Source organism: Oncorhynchus nerka, linkage group LG6, assembly GCF_034236695.1.
Source record: "Oncorhynchus nerka isolate Pitt River linkage group LG6, Oner_Uvic_2.0, whole genome shotgun sequence".
Lineage (NCBI taxonomy): Eukaryota > Metazoa > Chordata > Actinopteri > Salmoniformes > Salmonidae > Oncorhynchus > Oncorhynchus nerka.
Window position 1 is genome coordinate 85,427,559 of NC_088401.1, and position 26,176 is coordinate 85,453,734.

A 26,176-nucleotide genomic window follows, 5' to 3' on the forward strand; every position below is an offset into this window, starting at 1 on the left:
TCTTGTCTTATAGTTCTGCTTATTGTCTTATAGTTCTGTGTCTTGTCTTATAGTTCTGTGTCTTGTCTTATAGTTCTGCTTATTGTCTTATAGTTCTGTGTCTTGTCTTATAGTTCTGTGTCTTGTCTTATAGTTCTGCTTATTGTCTTATAGTTCTGTGTCTTGTCTTATAGTTCTGTGTCTTGTCTTATAGTTCTGTGTCTTGTCTTATAGTTCTGCTTATTGTCTGATAGTTCTGTGTCTTGTCTTATAGTTCTGTGTCTTGTCTTATAGTTCTGCTTATTGTCTTATAGTTCTGTGTCTTGTCTTATAGTTCTGTGTCTTGTCTTATAGTTCTGCTTATTGTCTTATAGTTCTGTGTCTTGTCTTATAGTTCTGCTTATTGTCTTATAGTTCTGTGTCTTGTCTTATAGTTCTGTGTCTTGTCTTATTGTCTTAGTTCTGCTTATTTCTGTGTCTTATAGTTCTGTGTCTTGTCTTATAGTTCTGTGTCTTGTCTTATAGTTCTGCTTATTGTCTGATAGTTCTGTGTCTTGTCTTATAGTTCTGCTTATTGTCTTATAGTTCTGTGTCTTGTCTTATAGTTCTGTGTCTTGTCTTATAGTTCTGCTTATTGTCTTATAGTTCTGTGTCTTGTCTTATAGTTCTGCTTATTGTCTTATAGTTCTGTGTCTTGTCTTATAGTTCTGTGTCTTGTCTTATAGTTCTGCTTATTGTCTTATAGTTCTGTGTCTTGTCTTATAGTTCTGTGTCTTGTCTTATAGTTCTGCTTATTGTCTTATAGTTCTGTGTCTTGTCTTATAGTTCTGTGTCTTGTCTTATAGTTCTGTGTCTTGTCTTATAGTTCTGCTTATTGTCTGATAGTTCTGTGTCTTGTCTTATAGTTCTGTGTCTTGTCTTATAGTTCTGTGTCTTATTTCTGTCTTATAGTTCTGTGTCTTGTCTTATAGTTCTGTGTCTTGTCTTATAGTTCTGCTTATTGTCTTATAGTTCTGTGTCTTGTCTTATAGTTCTGTGTCTTGTCTTATAGTTCTGTGTCTTGTCTTATAGTTCTGCTTCTTATAGTTCTGTCTTGTCTTATAGTTCTGTGTCTTGTCTTATAGTTCTGTGTCTTGTCTTATAGTTCTGTGTCTTGTCTTATAGTTCTGTGTCTTGTCTTATAGTTCTGCTTATTGTCTTATAGTTCTGTGTCTTGTCTTATAGTTCTGTGTCTTGTCTTATAGTTATGTGTCTTGTCTTATAGTTCTGCCTATTGTCTTATAGTTCTGTGTCTTGTCTTATAGTTCTGTGTCTTGTCTTATAGTTCTGTGTCTTGTCTTATAGTTCTGTGTCTTGTCTTATAGTTCTGCTTATTGTCTTATAGTTCTGTGTCTTGTCTTATAGTTCTGTGTCTTGTCTTATAGTTCTGTGTCTTATAGTTCTGTGTCTTGTCTTATAGTTCTGTGTCTTGTCTTATAGTTCTGTGTCTTGTCATATAGTTCTGCTTATTGTCTTATAGTTCTGTGTCTTGTCTTATAGTTCTGTGTCTTGTCTTATAGTTCTGTGTCTTGTCTTATAGTTCTGCTTATTGTCTTATAGTTCTGTGTCTTGTCTTATAGTTCTGTGTCTTGTCTTATAGTTCTGCGTTTTGTATTATAGTTCTGTGTCTTGTCTTATAGTTCTGTGTCTTATAGTTCTGTGTCTTGTCTTATAGTTCTGTGTCTTGTCTTATAGTTCTGTGTCTTGTCATATAGTTCTGCTTATTGTCTTATAGTTCTGTGTCTTGTCTTATAGTTCTGCTTCTTGTCTTACAGTTCTGCTTATTGTCTTATAGTTCTGCTTATTGTCTTATAGTTCTGTGTCTTGTCTTATAGTTCTGTATCTTGTCTTATAGTTCTGTATCTTGTCTTATAGTTCTGTATCTTGTCTTATAGTTCTGCATCTTGTCTTATAGTTCTGCTTATTGTCTTATAGTTCTGCTTATTGTCTTATAGTTCTGTGTCTTGTCTTATAGTTCTGTGTCTTGTCTTATAGTTCTGTGTCTTGTCTTATAGTTCTGTGTCTTGTCTTATAGTTCTGCTTATTGTCTTATAGTTCTGTGTCTTGTCTTATAGTTCTGTGTCTTGTCTTATAGTTCTGTGTCTTGTCTTATAGTTCTGTGTCTTGTCTTATAGTTCTGCGTCTTGTCTTATAGTTCTGTGTCTTGTCTTATAGTTCTGTGTCTTATAGTTCTGTGTCTTGTCTTATAGTTCTGTGTCTTGTCTTATAGTTCTGTGTCTTGTCATATAGTTCTGCTTATTGTCTTATAGTTCTGCTTATTGTCTTATAGTTCTGTGTCTTGTCTTATAGTTCTGCATCTTGTCTTACAGTTCTGCTTATTGTCTTATAGTTCTGCTTATTGTCTTATAGTTCTGTATCTTGTCTTATAGTTCTGTGTCTTGTCTTATAGTTCTGTATCTTGTCTTATAGTTCTGCATCTTGTCTTATAGTTCTGCTTATTGTCTTATAGTTCTGCTTATTGTCTTATAGTTCTGTGTCTTGTCTTATAGTTCTGCTTATTGTCTTATAGTTCTGTGTCTTGTCTTATAGTTCTGTGTCTTGTCTTATAGTTCTGCTTATTGTCTTATAGTTCTGTGTCTTGTCTTATAGTTCTGTGTCTTGTCTTATAGTTCTGCTTATTGTCTTATAGTTCTGTGTCTTGTCTTATAGTTCTGTGTCTTGTCTTATAGTTCTGCTTATTGTCTTATAGTTCTGTGTCTTGCCTTATAGTTCTGCGTCTTGTCTTATAGTTCTGTGTCTTGTCTTATAGTTCTGTGTCTTGTCTTATAGTTCTGTGTCTTGTCTTATAGTTCTGTGTCTTGTCATATAGTTCTGCTTATTGTCTTATAGTTCTGTGTCTTGTCTTATAGTTCTGCATCTTGTCTTACAGTTCTGCTTATTGTCTTATAGTTCTGCTTATTGTCTTATAGTTCTGTGTCTTGTCTTATAGTTCTGTATCTTGTCTTATAGTTCTGTATCTTGTCTTATAGTTCTGTATCTTGTCTTATAGTTCTGCATCTTGTCTTATAGTTCTGCTTATTGTCTTATAGTTCTGCTTATTGTCTTATAGTTCTGTGTCTTGTCTTATAGTTCTGTGTCTTGTCTTATAGTTCTGTGTCTTGTCTTATAGTTCTGCTTATTGTCTTATAGTTCTGTGTCTTGTCTTATAGTTCTGTGTCTTGTCTTATAGTTCTGTGTCTTGTCTTATAGTTCTGTGTCTTGTCTTATAGTTCTGCGTCTTGTCTTATAGTTCTGTGTCTTGTCTTATAGTTCTGTGTCTTATAGTTCTGTGTCTTGTCTTATAGTTCTGTGTCTTGTCTTATAGTTCTGTGTCTTGTCATATAGTTCTGCTTATTGTCTTATAGTTCTGCTTATTGTCTTATAGTTCTGTGTCTTGTCTTATAGTTCTGCTTATTGTCTGATAGTTCTGTGTCTTGTCTTATAGTTCTGCTTATTGTCTTATAGTTCTGTGTCTTGTCTTATAGTTCTGTGTCTTGTCTTATAGTTCTGTGTCTTGTCTTATAGATCTGCTTATTGTCTTATAGTTCTGTGTCTTGTCTTATAGTTCTGTGTCTTGTCTTATAGTTCTTCTTATTGTCTTATAGTTCTGTGTCTTGTCTTATAGTTCTGTGTCTTGTCTTATAGTTCTGCTTATTGTCTTATAGTTCTGTGTCTTGTCTTATAGTTCTGTGTCTTGTCTTATAGTTCTGCTTATTGTCTTATAGTTCTGTGTATTGTCTTATAGTTCTGTGTCTTATAGTTCTGCTTATTGTCTTATAGTTCTGTGTCTTGTCTTATAGTTCTGTGTCTTGTCTTATAGTTCTGCTTATTGTCTTATAGTTCTGTGTCTCGTCTAATAGTTCTGTGTCTTGTCTTATAGTTCTGTGTCTTGTCTTGTAGTTCTGTGTATTGTCTTGTCTTATAGTTCTGTGTCTTGTCTTATAGTTCTGTGTCTCGTCTTATAGTTCTGTGTCTCGTCTTATAGTTCTGTGTCTTGTCTTATAGTTCTGTGTCTTATAGTTCTGTGTATTGTCTTATAGTTCTGTGTCTTGTCTTATAGTTCTGTGTCTTGTCTTATAGTTCTGCGTCTTGTCTTATAGTTCTGCTTATTGTCTTATAGTTCTGCGTCTTGTCTTATAGTTCTGCTTATTGTCTTATAGTTCTGTGTCTTGTCTTATAGTTCTGTGTCTTGTCTTATAGTTCTGAGTCTTGTCTTATAGTTCTCTGTCTTGTCTTATAGTTCTGCTTATTGTCTTATAGTTCTGCGTCTTGTCTTATAGTTCTGTGTCTTGACTTATAGTTCTGTGTCTTGCCTTATAGTTCTGCGTCTTGTCTTATAGTTCTGTGTCTTGTCTTATAGTTCTGTGTCTTGTCTTATAGTTCTGTGTCTTGTCTTATAGTTATGCGTCTTGTCTTATAGTTCTGCGTCTTGTCTAATAGTTCTGCTTATTGTCTTATAAGTCTGCATCTTGTCTTATAGTTCTGCTTATTGTCTTATAGTTCTGCTTATTGTCTTATAGTTCTGCGTCTTGTCTTATAGTTCTGCATCTTGTCTGGTAGTTCTGCTTATTGTCTTATAGTTCTGCTTATTGTCTTATAGTTCTGTGTCTTGTCTTATAGTTCTGTCTCGTCTAATAGTTCTGTGTCTTGTCTTATAGTTCTGTGTCTTGTCTTATAGTTCTGTGTATTGTCTTATAGTTCTGTGTCTTGTCTTACAGTTCTGCTTATTGTCTTATAGTCCTGTGTCTTGTCTTGTAGTTCTGTGTATTGTCTTGTCTTATAGTTCTGTGTCTTGTCTTATAGTTCTGTGTCTCGTCTTATAGTTCTGTGTCTCGTCTTATAGTTCTGTGTCTTGTCTTATAGTTCTGTGTCTTATAGTTCTGTGTATTGTCCTATAGTTCTGTGTCTTGTCTTATAGTTCTGTGTCTTGTCTTATAGTTCTCTGTCTTGTCTTATAGTTCTGCTTATTGTCTTATAGTTCTGCGTCTTGTCTTATAGTTCTGCTTATTGTCTTATAGTTCTGTGTCTTGTCTTATAGTTCTGTGTCTTGTCTTATAGTTCTGTGTCTTGACTTATAGTTCTGTGTCTTGCCTTATAGTTCTGCGTCTTGTCTTATAGTTCTGTGTCTTGTCTTATAGTTCTGTGTCTTGTCTTATAGTTCTGCGTCTTGTCTTATAGTTCTGCGTCTTGTCTAATAGTTCTGCTTATTGTCTTATAAGTCTGCATCTTGTCTTATAGTTCTGCTTATTGTCTTATAGTTCTGCTTATTGTCTTATAGTTCTGCGTCTTGTCTTATAGTTCTGCATCTTGTCTGGTAGTTCTGCTTATTGTCTTATAGTTCTGCTTATTGTCTTATAGTTCTGTGTCTTGTCTTATAGTTCTGTCTCGTCTAATAGTTCTGTGTCTTGTCTTATAGTTCTGTGTCTTGTCTTATAGTTCTGTGTATTGTCTTATAGTTCTGTGTCTTGTCTTACAGTTCTGCTTATTGTCTTATAGTCCTGTGTCTTGTCTTGTAGTTCTGTGTATTGTCTTGTCTTATAGTTCTGTGTCTTGTCTTATAGTTCTGTGTCTCGTCTTATAGTTCTGTGTCTCGTCTTATAGTTCTGTGTCTTGTCTTATAGTTCTGTGTCTTATAGTTCTGTGTATTGTCCTATAGTTCTGTGTCTTGTCTTATAGTTCTGTGTCTTGTCTTATAGTTCTGCGTCTTGTCTTATAGTTCTGCTTATTGTCTTATAGTTCTGTGTCTTGTCTTATAGTTCTGTGTCTTGTCTTATAGTTCTGTGTCTTGTCTTATAGTTCTGCTTATTGTCTTATAGTTCTGTGTCTTATAGTTCTGTGTCTTGTCTTATAGTTCTGTGTCTTGACTTATAGTTCTGTGTCTTGCCTTATAGTTCTGCGTCTTGTCTTATAGTTCTGTGTCTTGTCTTATAGTTCTGTGTCTTGTCTTATAGTTCTGCTTATTGTCTGATAGTTCTGTGTCTTGTCTTATAGTTCTGTGTCTTGTCTTATAGTTCTGCTTATTGTCTTATAGTTCTGTGTCTTATAGTTCTGTGTCTTGTCTTATAGTTCTGTGTCTTGTCTTATAGTTCTGTGTCTTGTCTTATAGTTCTGTGTCTTGTGTTATAGTTCTGTGTCTTGTCTTATAGTTCTGTGTCTTGTATTATAGTTCTGTGTCTTATAGTTCTGTGTCTTGTCTTATAGTTCTGTGTCTTATAGTTCTGTGTATTGTCTTATAGTTCTGTGTCTTGTCTTATAGTTCTGTGTCTTGTCTTATAGTTCTGCGTCTTGTCTGGTAGTTCTGCTTATTGTCTTATAGTTCTGCTTATTGTCTTATAGTTCTGTGTCTTGTCTTATAGTTCTGTCTCGTCTAATAGTTCTGTGTCTTGTCTTATAGTTCTGTGTCTTGTCTTATAGTTCTGTGTATTGTCTTATAGTTCTGTGTCTTATAGTTCTGTGTCTTGTCTTATAGTTCTGTGTCTTGTCTTACAGTTCTGCTTATTGTCTTATAGTCCTGTGTCTTGTCTTGTAGTTCTGTGTATTGTCTTGTCTTATAGTTCTGTGTCTTGTCTTATAGTTCTGTGTCTCGTCTTATAGTTCTGTGTCTCGTCTTATAGTTCTGTGTCTTGTCTTACAGTTCTGTGTCTTATAGTTCTGTGTATTGTCTTATAGTTCTGTGTCTTGTCTTATAGTTCTGTGTCTTGTCTTATAGTTCTGCGTCTTGTCTTATAGTTCTGCTTATTGTCTTATAGTTCTGTGTCTTGTCTTATAGTTCTGTGTCTTGTCTTATAGTTCTGTGTCTTGTCTTATAGTTCTGCTTATTGTCTTATAGTTCTGTGTCTTATAGTTCTGTGTCTTGTCTTATAGTTCTGTGTCTTGTCTTATAGTTCTGTGTCTTGACTTATAGTTCTGTGTCTTGCCTTATAGTTCTGCGTCTTGTCTTATAGTTCTGTGTCTTGTCTTATAGTTCTGTGCCTTGTCTTATAGTTCTGTGTCTTGTCTTATAGTTCTGCTTATTGTCTGATAGTTCTGTGTCTTGTCTTATAGTTCTGTGTCTTGTCTTATAGTTCTGCTTATTGTCTTATAGTTATGTGTCTTATAGTTCTGTTTCTTGTCTTATAGTTCCGTGTCTTGTGTTATAGTTCTGTGTCTTGTCTTATAGTTCTGTGTCTTGTCTTATAGTTCTGTGTCTTGTCTTATAGTTCTGTCTTGTCTTATAGTTCTGCTTATTGTCTTATAGTTCTGTGTCTTGTCTTATAGTTCTGTGTCTTGTCTTATAGTTCTGTGTCTTGTCTTATAGTTCTGTGTCTTATAGTTCTGTGTCTTGTCTTATAGTTCTGTGTCTTGTCTTATAGTTCTGTGTCTTGTCTTATAGTTCTGCGTCTTGTCTTATAGTTCTGTGTCTTGTCTTATAGTTCTGTGTCTTGTCTTATAGTTCTGCTTATTGTCTGATAGTTCTGTGTCTTGTCTTATAGTTCTGCTTATTGTCTTATAGTTCTGTGTCTTGTCTTATAGTTCTGTGTCTTGTCTTATAGTTCTGCTTATTGTCTTATAGTTCTGTGTCTTGTCTTATAGTTCTGTGTCTTGTCTTATAGTTCTGCTTATTGTCTTATAGTTCTGTGTCTTGTCTTATAGTTCTGTGTCTTGTCTTATAGTTCTGTGTCTTGTCTTATAGTTCTGTGTCTTGTCTTATAGTTCTGCTTATTGTCTTATAGTTCTGTGTCTTGTCTTATAGTTCTGTGTCTTGTCTTATAGTTCTGCTTATTGTCTTATAGTTCTGTGTCTTGTCTTATAGTTCTGTGTCTTGTCTTATAGTTCTTCTTATTGTCTTATAGTTCTGTGTCTTGTCTTATAGTTATGTGTCTTGTCTTATAGTTCTGCTTATTGTCTTATAGTTCTGTGTCTTGTCTTATAGTTCTGTGTCTTGTCTTATAGTTCTGCTTATTGTCTTATAGTTCTGTGTATTGTCTTATAGTTCTGTGTCTTATAGTTCTGCTTATTGTCTTATAGTTCTGTGTCTTGTCTTATAGTTCTGTGTCTTGTCTTATAGTTCTGCTTATTGTCTTATAGTTCTGTGTCTCGTCTAATAGTTCTGTGTCTTGTCTTATAGTTCTGCTTATTGTCTGATAGTTCTGTGTCTTGTCTTATAGTTCTGTGTCTTGTCTTATAGTTCTGCTTATTGTCTTATAGTTATGTGTCTTATAGTTCTGTTTCTTGTCTTATAGTTCCGTGTCTTGTGTTATAGTTCTGTGTCTTGTCTTATAGTTCTGTGTCTTGTCTTATAGTTCTGTCTTGTCTTATAGTTCTGCTTATTGTCTTATAGTTCTGTGTCTTGTCTTATAGTTCTGTGTCTTGTCTTATAGTTCTGTGTCTTGTCTTATAGTTATGTGTCTTGTCTTATAGTTCTGTGTCTTATAGTTCTGTGTCTTGTCTTATAGTTCTGTGTCTTGTCTTATAGTTCTGTGTCTTGTCTTATAGTTCTGCTTATTGTCTGATAGTTCTGTGTCTTGTCTTATAGTTCTGCTTATTGTCTTATAGTTCTGTGTCTTGTCTTATAGTTCTGTGTCTTGTCTTATAGTTCTGCTTATTGTCTTATAGTTCTGTGTCTTGTCTTATAGTTCTGTGTCTTGTCTTATAGTTCTGCTTATTGTCTTATAGTTCTGTGTCTTGTCTTATAGTTCTGTGTCTTGTCTTATAGTTCTGTGTCTTGTCTTATAGTTCTGCTTATTGTCTGATAGTTCTGTGTCTTGTCTTATAGTTCTGCTTATTGTCTTATAGTTCTGTGTCTTGTCTTATAGTTCTGTGTCTTGTCTTATAGTTCTGTGTCTTGTCTTATAGTTCTGCTTATTGTCTTATAGTTCTGTGTCTTGTCTTATAGTTCTGTGTCTTGTCTTATAGTTCTGTGTCTTGTCTTATAGTTCTGTGTCTTGTCTTATAGTTCTGTGTCTTGTCTTATAGTTCTGCTTATTGTCTTATAGTTCTGTGTCTTGTCTTATAGTTCTGTGTCTTGTCTTATAGTTCTGTGTCTTGTCTTATAGTTCTGTCTTGTCTTATAGTTCTGCTTATTGTCTTATAGTCCTGTGTCTTGTCTTGTAGTTCTGTGTATTGTCTTGTCTTATAGTTCTGTGTCTTGTCTTATAGTTCTGTGTCTCGTCTTATAGTTCTGTGTCTCGTCTTATAGTTCTGTGTCTTGTCTTATAGTTCTGTGTCTTATAGTTCTGTGTATTGTCTTATAGTTCTGTGTCTTGTCTTATAGTTCTGTGTCTTGTCTTATAGTTCTGCGTCTTGTCTTATAGTTCTGCTTATTGTCTTATAGTTCTGCGTCTTGTCTTATAGTTCTGTGTCTTGTCTTATAGTTCTGTGTCTTGTCTTATAGTTCTCTGTCTTGTCTTATAGTTCTGCTTATTGTCTTATAGTTCTGCGTCTTGTCTTATAGTTCTGTGTCTTGACTTATAGTTCTGTGTCTTGCCTTATAGTTCTGCGTCTTGTCTTATAGTTCTGTGTCTTGTCTTATAGTTCTGTGTCTTGTCTTATAGTTCTGTGTCTTGTCTTATAGTTCTGCGTCTTGTCTTATAGTTCTGTGTCTTGTCTTATAGTTCTGCTTATTGTCTTATAGTTATGTGTCTTATAGTTCTGTTTCTTGTCTTATAGTTCCGTGTCTTGTGTTATAGTTCTGTGTCTTGTCTTATAGTTCTGTGTCTTGTCTTATAGTTCTGTGTCTTGTCTTATAGTTCTGTCTTGTCTTATAGTTCTGCTTATTGTCTTATAGTTCTGTGTCTTGTCTTATAGTTCTGTGTCTTGTCTTATAGTTCTGTGTCTTGTCTTATAGTTCTGTGTCTTGTCTTATAGTTCTGTGTCTTATAGTTCTGTGTCTTGTCTTATAGTTCTGTGTCTTGTCTTATAGTTCTGTGTCTTGTCTTATAGTTCTGAATCTTGTCTTATAGTTCTGTGTCTTGTCTTATAGTTCTGTGTCTTGTCTTATAGTTCTGCTTATTGTCTGATAGTTCTGTGTCTTGTCTTATAGTTCTGCTTATTGTCTTATAGTTCTGTGTCTTGTCTTATAGTTCTGTGTCTTGTCTTATAGTTCTGCTTATTGTCTTATAGTTCTGTGTCTTGTCTTATAGTTCTGTGTCTTGTCTTATAGTTCTGCTTATTGTCTTATAGTTCTGTGTCTTGTCTTATAGTTCTGTGTCTTGTCTTATAGTTCTGTGTCTTGTCTTATAGTTCTGCTTATTGTCTGATAGTTCTGTGTCTTGTCTTATAGTTCTGCTTATTGTCTTATAGTTCTGTGTCTTGTCTTATAGTTCTGTGTCTTGTCTTATAGTTCTGTGTCTTGTCTTATAGTTCTGCTTATTGTCTTATAGTTCTGTGTCTTGTCTTATAGTTCTGTGTCTTGTCTTATAGTTCTTCTTATTGTCTTATAGTTCTGTGTCTTGTCTTATAGTTCTGTGTCTTGTCTTATAGTTCTGCTTATTGTCTTATAGTTCTGTGTCTTGTCTTATAGTTCTGTGTCTTGTCTTATAGTTCTGCTTATTGTCTTATAGTTCTGTGTATTGTCTTATAGTTCTGTGTCTTATAGTTCTGCTTATTGTCTTATAGTTCTGTGTCTTGTCTTATAGTTCTGCTTATTGTCTTATAGTTCTGTGTCTCGTCTAATAGTTCTGTGTCTTGTCTTATAGTTCTGTGTCTTGTCTTATAGTTCTGCTTATTGTCTTATAGTCCTGTGTCTTGTCTTATAGTTCTGTGTCTTGTCTTATAGTTCTGTGTCTTATAGTTCTGTCTTATAGTTCTGTGTCTTATAGTTCTGTCTTATAGTTCTGTGTCTTGTCTTATAGTTCTGTGTCTTGTCTTACAGTTCTGCTTATTGTCTTATAGTCCTGTGTCTTGTCTTATAGTTCTGTGTCTTGTCTTATAGTTCTGTGTCTCGTCTTATAGTTCTGTGTCTCGTCTTATAGTTCTGTGTCTTGTCTTATAGTTCTGTGTCTTATAGTTCTGTGTATTGTCTTATAGTTCTGTGTCTTGTCTTATAGTTCTGTGTCTTGTCTTATAGTTCTGCGTCTTGTCTTATAGTTCTGCTTATTGTCTTATAGTTCTGCGTCTTGTCTTATAGTTCTGTGTCTTGTCTTATAGTTCTGTGTCTTGTCTTATAGTTCTCTGTCTTGTCTTATAGTTCTGCTTATTGTCTTATAGTTCTGCGTCTTGTCTTATAGTTCTGTGTCTTGACTTATAGTTCTGTGTCTTGCCTTATAGTTCTGCGTCTTGTCTTATAGTTCTGTGTCTTGTCTTATAGTTCTGTGTCTTGTCTTATAGTTCTGTGTCTTGTCTTATAGTTCTGCGTCTTGTCTTATAGTTCTGCGTCTTGTCTAATAGTTCTGCTTATTGTCTTATAAGTCTGCATCTTGTCTTATAGTTCTGCTTATTGTCTTATAGTTCTGCTTATTGTCTTATAGTTCTGCGTCTTGTCTTATAGTTCTGCATCTTGTCTGGTAGTTCTGCTTATTGTCTTATAGTTCTGCTTATTGTCTTATAGTTCTGTGTCTTGTCTTATAGTTCTGTCTCGTCTAATAGTTCTGTGTCTTGTCTTATAGTTCTGTGTCTTGTCTTATAGTTCTGTGTATTGTCTTATAGTTCTGTGTCTTATAGTTCTGTGTCTTGTCTTATAGTTCTGTGTCTTGTCTTACAGTTCTGCTTATTGTCTTATAGTCCTGTGTCTTGTCTTGTAGTTCTGTGTATTGTCTTGTCTTATAGTTCTGTGTCTTGTCTTATAGTTCTGTGTCTCGTCTTATAGTTCTGTGTCTCGTCTTATAGTTCTGTGTCTTGTCTTATAGTTCTGTGTCTTATAGTTCTGTGTATTGTCCTATAGTTCTGTGTCTTGTCTTATAGTTCTGTGTCTCGTCTTATAGTTCTGCGTCTTGTCTTATAGTTCTGCTTATTGTCTTATAGTTCTGTGTCTTGTCTTATAGTTCTGTGTCTTGTCTTATAGTTCTGTGTCTTGTCTTATAGTTCTGCTTATTGTCTTATAGTTCTGTGTCTTATAGTTCTGTGTCTTGTCTTATAGTTCTGTGTCTTGACTTATAGTGCTGTGTCTTGCCTTATAGTTCTGCGTCTTGTCTTATAGTTCTGTGTCTTGTCTTATAGTTCTGTGTCTTGTCTTATAGTTCTGTGTCTTGTCTTATAGTTCTGCTTATTGTCTGATAGTTCTGTGTCTTGTCTTATAGTTCTGTGTCTTGTCTTATAGTTCTGCTTATTGTCTTATAGTTCTGTGTCTTATAGTTCTGTGTCTTGTCTTATAGTTCTGTGTCTTGTCTTATAGTTCTGTGTCTTGTCTTATAGTTCTGTGTCTTGTGTTATAGTTCTGTGTCTTGTCTTATAGTTCTGTGTCTTGTCTTATAGTTCTGTGTCTTATAGTTCTGTGTCTTGTCTTATAGTTCTGTGTCTTATAGTTCTGTGTATTGTCTTATAGTTCTGTGTCTTGTCTTATAGTTCTGTGTCTTGTCTTATAGTTCTGCGTCTTGTCTGATAGTTCTGCTTATTGTCTTATAGTTCTGCTTATTGTCTTATAGTTCTGTGTCTTGTCTTATAGTTCTGTCTCGTCTAATAGTTCTGTGTCTTGTCTTATAGTTCTGTGTCTTGTCTTATAGTTCTGTGTATTGTCTTATAGTTCTGTGTCTTATAGTTCTGTGTCTTGTCTTATAGTTCTGTGTCTTGTCTTACAGTTCTGCTTATTGTCTTATAGTCCTGTGTCTTGTCTTGTAGTTCTGTGTATTGTCTTGTCTTATAGTTCTGTGTCTTGTCTTATAGTTCTGTGTCTCGTCTTATAGTTCTGTGTCTCGTCTTATAGTTCTGTGTCTTGTCTTATAGTTCTGTGTCTTATAGTTCTGTGTCTTGTCTTATAGTTCTGTGTCTTGTCTTATAGTTCTGCGTCTTGTCTTATAGTTCTGCTTATTGTCTTATAGTTCTGTGTCTTGTCTTATAGTTCTGTGTCTTGTCTTATAGTTCTGTGTCTTGTCTTATAGTTCTGCTTATTGTCTTATAGTTCTGTGTCTTATAGTTCTGTGTCTTGTCTTATAGTTCTGTGTCTTGTCTTATAGTTCTGTGTCTTGACTTATAGTTCTGTGTCTTGCCTTATAGTTCTGCGTCTTGTCTTATAGTTCTGTGTCTTGTCTTATAGTTCTGTGTCTTGTCTTATAGTTCTGTGTCTTGTCTTATAGTTCTGCTTATTGTCTGATAGTTCTGTGTCTTGTCTTATAGTTCTGTGTCTTGTCTTATAGTTCTGCTTATTGTCTTATAGTTATGTGTCTTATAGTTCTGTTTCTTGTCTTATAGTTCCGTGTCTTGTGTTATAGTTCTGTGTCTTGTCTTATAGTTCTGTGTCTTGTCTTATAGTTCTGTGTCTTGTCTTATAGTTCTGTCTTGTCTTATAGTTCTGCTTATTGTCTTATAGTTCTGTGTCTTGTCTTATAGTTCTGTGTCTTGTCTTATAGTTCTGTGTCTTGTCTTATAGTTCTGTGTCTTATAGTTCTGTGTCTTGTCTTATAGTTCTGTGTCTTGTCTTATAGTTCTGTGTCTTGTCTTATAGTTCTGTGTCTTGTCATATAGTTCTGCTTATTGTCTTATAGTTCTGCTTATAGTTCTGTCTTATAGTTCTGCTTATTGTCTTATAGTTCTGTGTCTTGTCTTATAGTTCTGTGTCTTGTCTTATAGTTCTGCATGTCTTATAGTTCTGCTTCTTGTCTTATAGTTCTGCTTATTGTCTTATAGTTCTGTGTCTTGTCTTATAGTTCTGTGTCTTGTCTTATAGTTCTGTGTCTTGTTTATAGTCTTATTGTCTTATAGTTCTGTGTCTTATAGTTCTGTGTCTTGTCTTATAGTTCTGTGTCTTGACTTATAGTGCTGTGTCTTGCCTTATAGTTCTGCGTCTTGTCTTATAGTTCTGTGTCTTGTCTTATAGTTCTGTGTCTTGTCTTATAGTTCTGTGTCTTGTCTTATAGTTCTGCTTATTGTCTGATAGTTCTGTGTCTTGTCTTATAGTTCTGTGTCTTGTCTTATAGTTCTGCTTATTGTCTTATAGTTCTGTGTCTTATAGTTCTGTGTCTTGTCTTATAGTTCTGTGTCTTGTCTTATAGTTCTGTGTCTTGTCTTATAGTTCTGTGTCTTGTGTTATAGTTCTGTGTCTTGTCTTATAGTTCTGTGTCTTGTCTTATAGTTCTGTGTCTTATAGTTCTGTGTCTTGTCTTATAGTTCTGTGTCTTATAGTTCTGTGTATTGTCTTATAGTTCTGTGTCTTGTCTTATAGTTCTGTGTCTTGTCTTATAGTTCTGCGTCTTGTCTGGTAGTTCTGCTTATTGTCTTATAGTTCTGCTTATTGTCTTATAGTTCTGTGTCTTGTCTTATAGTTCTGTCTCGTCTAATAGTTCTGTGTCTTGTCTTATAGTTCTGTGTCTTGTCTTATAGTTCTGTGTATTGTCTTATAGTTCTGTGTCTTATAGTTCTGTGTCTTGTCTTATAGTTCTGTGTCTTGTCTTACAGTTCTGCTTATTGTCTTATAGTCCTGTGTCTTGTCTTGTAGTTCTGTGTATTGTCTTGTCTTATAGTTCTGTGTCTTGTCTTATAGTTCTGTGTCTCGTCTTATAGTTCTGTGTCTCTCTTATAGTTCTGTGTCTTGTCTTATAGTTCTGTGTCTTATAGTTCTGTGTATTGTCTTATAGTTCTGTGTCTTGTCTTATAGTTCTGTGTCTTGTCTTATAGTTCTGCGTCTTGTCTTATAGTTCTGCTTATTGTCTTATAGTTCTGTGTCTTGTCTTATAGTTCTGTGTCTTGTCTTATAGTTCTGTGTCTTGTCTTATAGTTCTGCTTATTGTCTTATAGTTCTGTGTCTTATAGTTCTGTGTCTTGTCTTATAGTTCTGTGTCTTGTCTTATAGTTCTGTGTCTTGACTTATAGTTCTGTGTCTTGCCTTATAGTTCTGCGTCTTGTCTTATAGTTCTGTGTCTTGTCTTATAGTTCTGTGTCTTGTCTTATAGTTCTGTGTCTTGTCTTATAGTTCTGCTTATTGTCTGATAGTTCTGTGTCTTGTCTTATAGTTCTGTGTCTTGTCTTATAGTTCTGCTTATTGTCTTATAGTTATGTGTCTTATAGTTCTGTTTCTTGTCTTATAGTTCCGTGTCTTGTGTTATAGTTCTGTGTCTTGTCTTATAGTTCTGTGTCTTGTCTTATAGTTCTGTGTCTTGTCTTATAGTTCTGTCTTGTCTTATAGTTCTGCTTATTGTCTTATAGTTCTGTGTCTTGTCTTATAGTTCTGTGTCTTGTCTTATAGTTCTGTGTCTTGTCTTATAGTTCTGTGTCTTGTCTTATAGTTCTGTGTCTTGTCTTATAGTTCTGTGTCTTGTAGTTCTGTGTCTTGTCTTATAGTTCTGTGTCTTGTCTTATAGTTCTGTGTCTTGTCATATAGTTCTGCTTATTGTCTTATAGTTCTGCTTATTGTCTTATAGTTCTGCTTATTGTCTTATAGTTCTGTGTCTTGTCTTATAGTTCTGTGTCTTGTCTTATAGTTCTGCATCTTGTCTTATAGTTCTGCTTATTGTCTTATAGTTCTGCTTATTGTCTTATAGTTCTGTGTCTTGTCTTATAGTTCTGTGTCTTGTCTTATAGTTCTGCTTATTGTCTTATAGTTCTGTGTCTTGTCTTATAGTTCTGTGTCTTGTCTTATAGTTCTGTGTCTCGTCTAATAGTTCTGTGTCTTGTCTTATAGTTCTGTGTTTTGTCTTATAGTTCTGTGTCTTGTCTTATAGTTCTGTGTCTTGTCTTATAGTTCTGCGTCTTGTCTTATAGTTCTGTGTCTTGTCTTATAGTTCTGTGTCTTGTCTTATAGTTCTGTGTCTTGTCTTATAGTTCTGTGTCTTGTCTTATAGTTCTGTGTCTTGTCTTATAGTTCTGCTTATTGTCTTATAGTTATGTGTCTTGTCTTATAGGTCTGCATCTTGTCTTATAGTTCTGCTTATTGTCTTATAGTTCTGCTTATTGTCTTATAGTTCTGCTTATTGTCTTATAGTTCTGTGTCTTGTCTTATAGTTCTGTGTATTGTCTTATAGTTCTGCTTATTGTCTTGTCTTATAGTTCTGTGTATTGTCTTATAGTTCTGTGTATTGTATTGTCTTATAGTTCTGTGTATTGTCTTATAGTTCTGTGTATTGTCTTGTCTTATAGTTCTGTGTATTGTCTTATAGTTCTGTGTATTGTCTTATAGTTCTGTGTATTGTCTTATAGTTCTGCTTATTGTCTTATAGTTCTGCTTATTGTCTTATAGTTCTGTGTCTTATAGTTCTGTGCATTGTCTTATAGTTCTGCTTATTGTCTTATAGTTCTGTTTATTGTCTTATAGTTCTGTGTATTGTCTTATAGTTCTGCTTATTGTCTTATAGTTCTGCTTATTGTCTTATAGTTCTGTGTCTTATAGTTCTGTGTATTGTCTTATAGTTCTGTGTATTGTCTTGTCTTATAGTTCTGTGTATTGTCTTATAGTTCTGTGTATTGTCTTATAGTTCTGTGTATTGTCTTATAGTTCTGTGTATTGTCTTATAGTTCTGTGTATTGTCTTATAGTTCTGTGTATTGTATTATAGTCCTGTGTATTGTCTTGTAGTTCTGTGTATTGTCTTATAGTTCTGTGTATTGTCTTGTCTTATAGTTCTGTGTATTGTCTTATAGTTCTGTGTATTGTCTTATAGTTCTGTGTATTGTCTTATAGTTCTGTGTATTGTCTTATAGTTCTGTGTATTGTATTGTCTTATAGTTCTGTGTATTGTCTTGTCTTATAGTTCTGTGTATTGTCTTATAATTCCGTGTATTGTCTTGTAGTTCTGTGTATGGTATTGTCCTGTAGTTCTGTGTATTGTATTGTCTTGTAGTTCTGTGTATTGTATTGTCTTATAGTTCTGTGTATTGTCTTATAATTCCGTGTATTGTCTTGTAGTTCTGTGTATGGTATTGTCTTGTAGTTCTGTGTATTGTATTGTCTTATAGTTCTGTGTATTGTCTTGTCTTATAGTTCTGTGTATTGTCTTGTCTTATAGTTCTGTGTATTGTCTTGTAGTTCTGTGTATTGTCTTATAGTTCTGTGTATTGTCTTGTAGTTCTGTGTATTGTATTATAGTCCTGTGTATTGTCTTGTAGTTCTGTGTATTGTCTTATAGTTCTGTGTATTGTCTTGTCTTATAGTTCTGTGTATTGTCTTGTAGTTCTGTGTATTGTCTTATAGTTATGTGTATTGTCTTGTGGTTCTGTGTATTGTCTTGTAGTTCTGTGTATTGTATTGTCTTATAGTTCTGTGTATTGTCTTGTAGTTCTGTGTATTGTCTTGTAGTTCTGTGTATTGTATTGTCTTATAGTTCTGTGTATTGTATTGTCTTATAGTTCTGTGTATTGTCTTGTCTTATAGTTCTGTGTATTGTCTTGTCTTATAGTTCTGTGTATTGTCTTGTCTTATAGTTCTGTGTATTGTCTTGTCTTATAGTTCTGTGTATTGTATTGTCTTATAGTTCTGTGTATTGTATTGTCTTGTAGTTCTGTGTATTGTCTTGTAGTTCTGTGTATTGTATTGTCTTATAGTTCTGTGTATTGTATTGTCTTATAGTTCTGTGTATTGTCTTGTAGTTCTGTGTATTGTCTTGTAGTTCTGTGTATTGTATTGTCTTATAGTTCTGTGTATTGTCTTGTCTTATAGTTCTGTGTATTGTCTTGTCTTATAGTTCTGTGTCTTGTCTTATAGTTCTGTGTATTGTCTTGTAGTTCTGTGTATTGTCTTATAGTTATGTGTATTGTCTTGTCTTGTAGTTCTGTGTATTGTCTTGTAGTTCTGTGTATTGTCTTATAGTTCTGTGTATTGTATTGTCTTATAGTTCTGTGTATTGTCTTGTCTTATAGTTCTGTGTATTGTCTTGTAGTTCTGTGTATTGTCTTATAGTTCTGTGTATTGTCTTATAGTTCTGTGTATTGTCTTGTCTTATAGTTCTGTGTATTGTCTTGTAGTTCTGTGTATTGTCTTGTAGTTCTGTGTCTTATAGTTCTGTGTATTGTATTGTCTTATAGTTCTGTGTATTGTCTTGTCTTATAGTTCTGTGTATTGTCTTGTCTTATAGTTCTGTGTATTGTCTTGTAGTTCTGTGTATTGTCTTATAGTTCTGTGTATTGTCTTATAGTTCTGTGTATTGTCTTGTCTTATAGTTCTGTGTATTGTCTTGTAGTTCTGTGTATTGTCTTGTCTTATAGTTCTGTGTATTGTCTTGTCTTATAGTTCTGTGTCTTGTCTTGTAGTTCTGTGTATTGTCTTGTAGTTCTGTGTATTGTATTGTCTTATAGTTCTGTGTATTGTCTTGTAGTTCTGTGTATTGTCTTGTAGTTCTGTGTATTGTATTGTCTTATAGTTCTGTGTATTGTCTTGTAGTTCTGTGTATTGTCTTGTAGTTCTGTGTATTGTATTGTCTTATAGTTCTGTGTATTGTATTGTCTTATAGTTCTGTGTATTGTCTTATAGTTCTGTGTATTGTCTTGCTAAGTATTCGGGCTCATTCCCGAGTTACTGAACTATTTTCCTCCCTGTTTCCGTTAACTTCCTTTTTTTTAAGGTTTTCATTGGAATATGAAATTTGCATGAAACCACAGACATTTTGCATTAATCCGAGACAAGAAATGGGATATTTTGGTCGGATACAGTGCTTCTATTATTTTTTTAGGAGGGATAAATTTGCATCATTTTCAGGAACTGAGAAAGACATGCTACAAGCGTCATCTTCAATAACAACAGTTTCCTTTGACTGTTGGCTGCCTAGACACAGCTACTGTAGAACTAGGCAGGCAGCTAAGCTTGTTGTATGGTCAAATCAAGAACAATTCATTTTCACTTCATAATTTTGTATTATTTAATTACTGTCACAGTCAACTGGTTTTCTTGACCTACAAATTGCGAAAATATCCTGTAGGCCTGTTTTTTTGGGGGGGACATGCATATTAGACGTTTATTGCAGCTACTTTGTATTCATATATACATATATACAGTATTGCTCAGAGATAGGGTGTGTGCTTTCCCGTGGTTAGTTGTAGTAATGTTGGCAACAACTCCAAGGTCTAGAATATTTTCTCCGGGGCCGTTTCACTGCCAAAGGGCAGACTCCTTTAGGCAATGTCTAACACTTTAATTACACATGAATCATGTTTAGTATTGCTGTGTAGAATGGAGCATGTAAAGGAAGTTGTCAAATTAAACACAAGTAGGAAAGGGTTGAATATACACGTAGTATTGTACACGTGTAGTATCCCTATGGAGAAACGAGAATGTAAAGGACGTTGTTTAAGCACAAGCATGGAAGGTTTGAGGTTATGACGATGGTTTAGTCTAACCATTTATATGGTTTGATTTTGTGCATTCGTTGTATTTTATTACTATTTGTTGTTGCTATGTAGAATATGAGGATAAACAGTGTATTCGGAAAGTTTTCAGACCCCTTCACTTTTTAAACATTTTGTTACGTTACAGGCTTGCTGCGCAGCCATTTTCAGGTCTCTCCAGAAATATTAGATCGGGTTCAAGTCCAGGCTCTGCCTGGGCCACTCAAGGACATTCAGAGACGTATCCCGAAGCCACTCCTGCGTTGTCTTGGCTGTGTGCTTAGGGTCATTGTCCTGTTGGAAGGTGAACCTTCACCCCAGTCTGAAGTCCCGAGTGCTCTGGAGCAAGTTTGTCATCAAGGATCTCTCTGTACTTTGCTCTGTTCATCTTTCCCTCGACCCTGACTAGTCTTACAGTCCCTGCTGCTGATTAAAATCCCCACAGCATGATGCTACCACCAACATGCCTCTCCATATGTATGGTACAAGGTTTCCTTCAGACGTGACGCTTGGTACTCAGGCCAAAGAGTTCAATCTTGGTTTCATTAGACCAGATAATCTTGTTTTTCATGGTCTGAGAGTACTTTAGGTGCCTTTTGGCAAACTCCAAGCGGGATATCATGTGCATTTTACTGATTAAAGGCTTCCGCCTGGCTTCTCTACCCTAAAGGCCTGATTGGTGGAGTGCTGTAGAGATGGTTGTCCTTCTGGAAGGTTCTTGGTCACCACCCTGACCAAGGCCCTTCTCCCCCGATTTCTCAGTCAGCACTAGGAAGAGTCTCTAGGAAGAGTCTTGGTGGTTCCCAACCTCTTCTATTTAAGAATGATGGAGGCCACTGTGTTCTTGGGGACATTCAAAGCTGCAGAATGATTTTGTTACCCTTCCCCTGACGCTGACCTTCTTGCCATCACTGATCCATTTTTCATTGGTTTTGTCTTGTCTTCCTTCACACCTGGTTCCAATCCCATCAATGACATGTTGTGTATTTAACCCTCTGTTTCCCCTCATGTCCTTGTCGAAGATTGTATGATTGTATGAGATGTGCATATTATGTGTTGGTGTGCTACGAGTTTTGTACCCACTTTTGTTATTTTGTATATTTTGTTTTTTAAAGTTTTGTCAGCACTTATTAACCGACTCCGTTTATACCAAGTTCGTTCTCCTGCGCCTGACTTCCATGCCACCCACACGCACCCTTTACATCCCCAGATATGTGCCTCGCCACAATCCTGTCTCAGAGGTCTACAGACAATTCCTTCGACCTCATGGCTTGGTGTTTGCTCTGACATGCACAGTCAACTGTGTGTTCCTTTCCAAATCATGTCCAATCAGTTGAATTTACCACAAGTGGACTCCAATTAAAGTTTTAGAAACATCTCAAGGTTGATCACTGAAAACATGATGACGCTGAGCTCAACTTCGAGTCTCATAGAAAAGGGTCTGAATACTTATGCAAATAAGGTATTTGTTTATTTTATTTTTAATACATGTTTTATCATTTTGTTTTTGCTTTGTCATTATCAGGTATTGTGTGTAGATTGATGAGTAAAAAAATATATTTAATACATTTTAGAAAAAGGCTGAATACTTTCCAAATACACTGTAACATGTAGGAAAGGGTTGAAGTCTTGGAGATAATCTAATGGTCTGATTGTAGGCATTTGTATTTTAATGTGCTTGTTGCTATAGAAACAGGAGGATGTAAAGACAGGTGTTGTATTTTAATGTGCTTGTTGCTATAGAAACAGGAGGATGTAAAGACAGTTGTTTGTATTTTAATGTGTTTATTGCTATAGAAACAGGAGGATGTAAAGACAGTTGTTTTGTATTTGAATGTGCTTGTTGCTATGGAGACAGGAGGATGTAAAGACAGTTGTTTGTATTTGAATGTGCTTGTTGCTATGGAGACAGGAGGATGTAAAGACAGTTGTTTGTATTTTAATGTGTTTGTTGCTATAGAAACAGGAGGATGTAAAGACAGTCGTTTGTATTTGAATGTGCTTGTTGCTATGGAGACAGGAGGATGTAAAGACAGGTGTTTGTATTTGAATGTGTTTGTTCCTATGGAGACAGGAGGATGTAAAGACAGTTGTTTGTATATTAATGGTTTAATTTGATGGAAACTTTTCCTTTGTTTTATATTGAGGAAGAAGGGACAATGTTCAGGATTACCAAATGTCTGAACCATCAAGTATACCCAAGGAAACCTAGTGTCCTTGTAGATTTGTACCATACACAAAAATATCTCACTTGGAGTCTTCCACAAAAGCAGTGCCTCTTTGGTCTTTAGAGTCCAAAGCTAAGGACCTGGGATTCATTCTCCGAAACAAAAAGTATTCCTGCTCACTCTGCCTTTGCATTCACCATGTCTTTGGCACCGGGCTCACACAGTTTACAAGGATTGCCATCGATTTTACTCATCAAACAATGGTTGTGTACACAGTCCCATTCACGGCAGACAACATGCAACACAACGTGACAAGAGCATCAAACATTTAGACCATCTGGGAAAGAAGAGCTAGAGCCAAATGATGACTCTCAGTAATTATCTATCTGAGCATTATTATTTATGTCCTTGTAACACTCAATGCAGAATAAAGGAGTGTCTGTCGCCATTAATCTATACATCTTTCCATTCATCTGGTTGTTTCAGTAGCCGTGGTCAGCTTATATCTCCTCCTACAACATCATCTGGTTGTTTCAGTTTCCGTGGTCAGCTTCTATCTCCTCCTACAACATCATCTGGTTGTTTCAGTAGCCGCAGTCAGCTTCTATCTCCTCCTACAACATCATCTGGTTGTTTCAGTAGCCGTGGTCAGCTTCTATCTCCTCCTACAACATCATCTGGTTGTTTCAGTAGCTGTGGTCAGCTTCTATCTAACAAAAGAAAAGACACTGTGAAATATTATAACAAAAAGAAGAGAGCTTCTAGTCATTGGCGTTTAGTGATTGAGGGCTCCCCAGTCATTTTCCAATGCAATTCATTCCACCTGCTTTTGTTCCCAGCGGAGCCAGTCTAGTCCCTGACCTTACAAAGGATAGTCATTAAGATTAAAATCTTCACCACATAAACATTTATTTGAAATCAATTCTATGACCTTCACATGCAAAGACAGGGAGTGTCAAGCACATCAGAATCTGAGTGGCTGCGTTATACGAGTGTTGCATGGCTGAATTAATCAGTTCTCTCTGGGTGACATTAAAGAGAAAAAAAGAAAGAAAAAAAAATTATGGAGAAATTTGATAGCAAACTTTTAATAGTGGAATCCATAGCTGTGAAACGGCGATGCCCGTTTGCGATATTATAACAAAGACATTACTTCAAACGAGGAAGTTACCTCGGACATCATTACACCCGTGATAGAACAACAGAGTTACTTTAACCACAATGCATTTCCTCAAAGCAAAAACACTAACCTAATCAGCAGTGGCGCTGATCTCAGCTTTAAGGGGGAATTATGTCAATGGTATACCATTTACACACATATTTTAAGAAAATTTAATGTGATCGTGTGAGGGCGGTGGCATTGGTTTTGTGTTGACATTTGCTTGAAAAAAAATCCTTCCAACAGTATTACATAATCACAGTCATCTGCTCGGCAAGTAAAGAAAGAAACTCAAAAGAAAGTGAGGAAGACTTCATTCCTCTGAGTGGAGCAACAACATCCTTGATCATCGGTCAGTGTTCTGCCTTGGGTTTTCATCTCCTCAGAACACAGCTGGAGGGAAAATCACTACGTCCAGTTGTCTCAAACAAACAAAAAGAAAAGTGTCTGTCAAACGTCTTGAACTTGGAAAACAAAATCAATTCTGAGAACTAATTCTGAGAAAGCATCACAGGAAAACTTAGAAGAATGGGACCAGCCATTGATCTTCAAAGGTTACAGTATCAACATTATCCCAAGATCTTAAAATATCATACTCTTTGTGTTTGAATATATTTCTATTTGTTTGTATTGGTATACTGTAGCTGCCTGTAGAGTCTCTGTAGAATTACTGGAGGTGAGCACTGTGGAACGTTTGTTATGCATACACACAACAAAGTGATGGTGCAACATACTGTCACAGAAAGCAGATGTGTTATGCAGGGATCTATGTCAAAGAACAGGAAGACTGCGGGCACATTTTAATATCATTTCTTATTCAAATGTAATGCCAAGAACAAACAGTGACTCCCATTGATGGCAAGATGAGCAAACATAATGATAACAAAACTGTCATTTCTCCACCTGCACTGTTATACAAGAACCAGTATTCAGTATTCAGTATCCAATGATAAATTAAAATCTGACATGAAAGAGCATATGAAATGAATAAAGTACCAATACGAAACTATATTATATGAGCTGTATAGTACAAATAGAGGTACTCTTGATGATGATGTCACTCCTGCAGTAATAATATTAAGCTCATACATTTTTCTATACGTTAAACATTTTTTTTTAAATGTAAATGACATGTATGTAGATTAAGAACAGATATGAAATCCAGTCAAAATCCTTACATGATCATTGAACCTCACAGATGTAAACATGTAAATCACTACGTCCTAATTGGTATCCTAATCCCTATTTAGCTCACTACTTTCGACAGAGGCCCATAGGGGGAACTATGTAGGGAACAGGGTGCCATTTGGGAAGCATACAGTGAGCTATTGTTAAAAAACCAGCTCTAGTAACCTGACATCGGTTGCCTGTTTAGTTCATTTTGCAGATTGTTTTTTAATCTAGTTTAGTGGGTGAATCATCTCCGGATCACTAAATCACCCCGTATCAATATGTATGATCCTAGTCCTTTCAATTAAAACTTCTTCAGGATTGGTGGGTCCCCCCGCGGGATGGTTGAGCTAACGTAGGCTAATGCGATTAGCATGAGGTTGTAAGTAACAAGAACATTTCCCAGGACACAGATATATCTGATATTGGCTTAGATTCTTGTTAATCTAACTGCACTGTCCAATTTACAGTAGCTATTACAGAGAAAGAATACCATGCAATTGTTTGAGGAGAGTGCACAGTTTTGAACATGAAAAGTTATTAATTGACAAATTAGGCACATTTGGGAAGTCTTGATATAAAATTTGGAACAGAAATGCAATGGTTCACATACACGTGCCATCTAGTGGCCAATATCTAAATTTCACCAGGTCTGGAATAATACATTATGGCCTTTCTATTGCATTTCTAATATGATAGTACAGAAAAATATATGTTTTTTTCTTGTATTATCTTTTACCAGATCTATTATGTTATATTCTCCTACATTCCTTTCACATTTCCAAAAACTTCAAAGTGTTTCCTTTCAAATGGCACCATGTAACGCTCTGGGCATAGTGGGTGTGAAGTCAGGTGCAGGAAGCAGAGAGTACAGGGTAGTGCTTTTAATTGCACACACGGCGAACATAAGCCACCCCACGAAACACAGGGAGCACAACAAAACAAATGCCCCAAACACAGGGACTCAAACAGTCCGGAGAAAAGCCCACGAACGAAAAACACGTCAACCTCAAATGTGCACAGTAGCAATACAAAACAATCCCGCAATACTCGCCCCCCCCCCCCCCCCCCCCCGACGCGTGGCTCCGGCAGCGCGCCGACACCGGCCTCGAGGGCGACCCCGGGGGGCGAGGCACAGGGCGATCTGGATGGAGGCGACGGAAATCCCTCACCAGTGACGGCTCCTAGATGTCTCCCTCCGGACCGAACCCCTTCCAGTCCACGAGGTACTGCAGGCCCTTCACCCGGCGTCTCGAGTCCAGAATGGCACGTATAGTGTACACCGGGGACCCCTCGATGTCCAGAGGAGGCGGAGGGACCTCCGGCACCTCACCTTCTTGCAGGGGACCAGCTACCACCGGCCTGAGGAGAGACACGTGAAACGAGGGGTTAATATGATAATAGGAAGGGAGTTATATATAACACACCTCATTTATCCTCCTCAGGACTTTGAAGGGCCCCACACACTGCGGCCCCAGCTTCCGGCAGGGCAAGCGGAGGGGTAGGTTTTTGGTCGAGAGCCAGGGGGGCCTCACTGCGGTGGCGGTCAGCATTCCTCTTCTGCCATCCACTGGCTTGCTTGAGGGATTCCCTGGACGGCTCTCCAGGTCTCCTTGGAGCGCTGCACCCAATCCTCCACCGCAGGAGCCTCGGGTTGACTCTGATGCCATGGTGGCAGGACTGGCTGGTAGCCCAACACACACTGAAATTGTGATAGGTTCGTAGAGGAGTGACGGAGTGAGTTCTGGGCCAACTCTGCCCATGGGATGTACCTTGACCACTCCCCGGGCCGGTACTGGAAATACGACCGCAGAAACATACCCACTTCCTGGTTCACTCTCTCCACCTGCCCACTACTCTCGTGGTGATAACCGGAGGTCAGGCTGACCGAGACCCCCAGACGCTCCATAAACGCCCTCCATACCCGGGACGTGAACTGGGAACCTTGATCAGAGACGATGTCCTCTGGCACAGCGTAGTGCCGGAAGACGTGGGTAAATAGCGCCTCAGAAGTCTGTAGGGCTGTAGGGAGACCGAGCAACGGGAGGAGATGGCAGGACTTAGAAAAACAATACACAACAACCAGGACCGTAGTGTTCCCCTGAGATGGGGGGAGATCGGTCAGGAAATTCACTGTCAGGTGAGACCATGGCCGTTGTGGAACGGGGAGGGCTGTAACTTCCCTCTAGGAAGGTGCCTAGGAGGGAGCGGGTAACTAAACCCCACCGTGATGGCATTTAGATCTATAAATATATATATATAATCAATGCACGGAAGCAGAC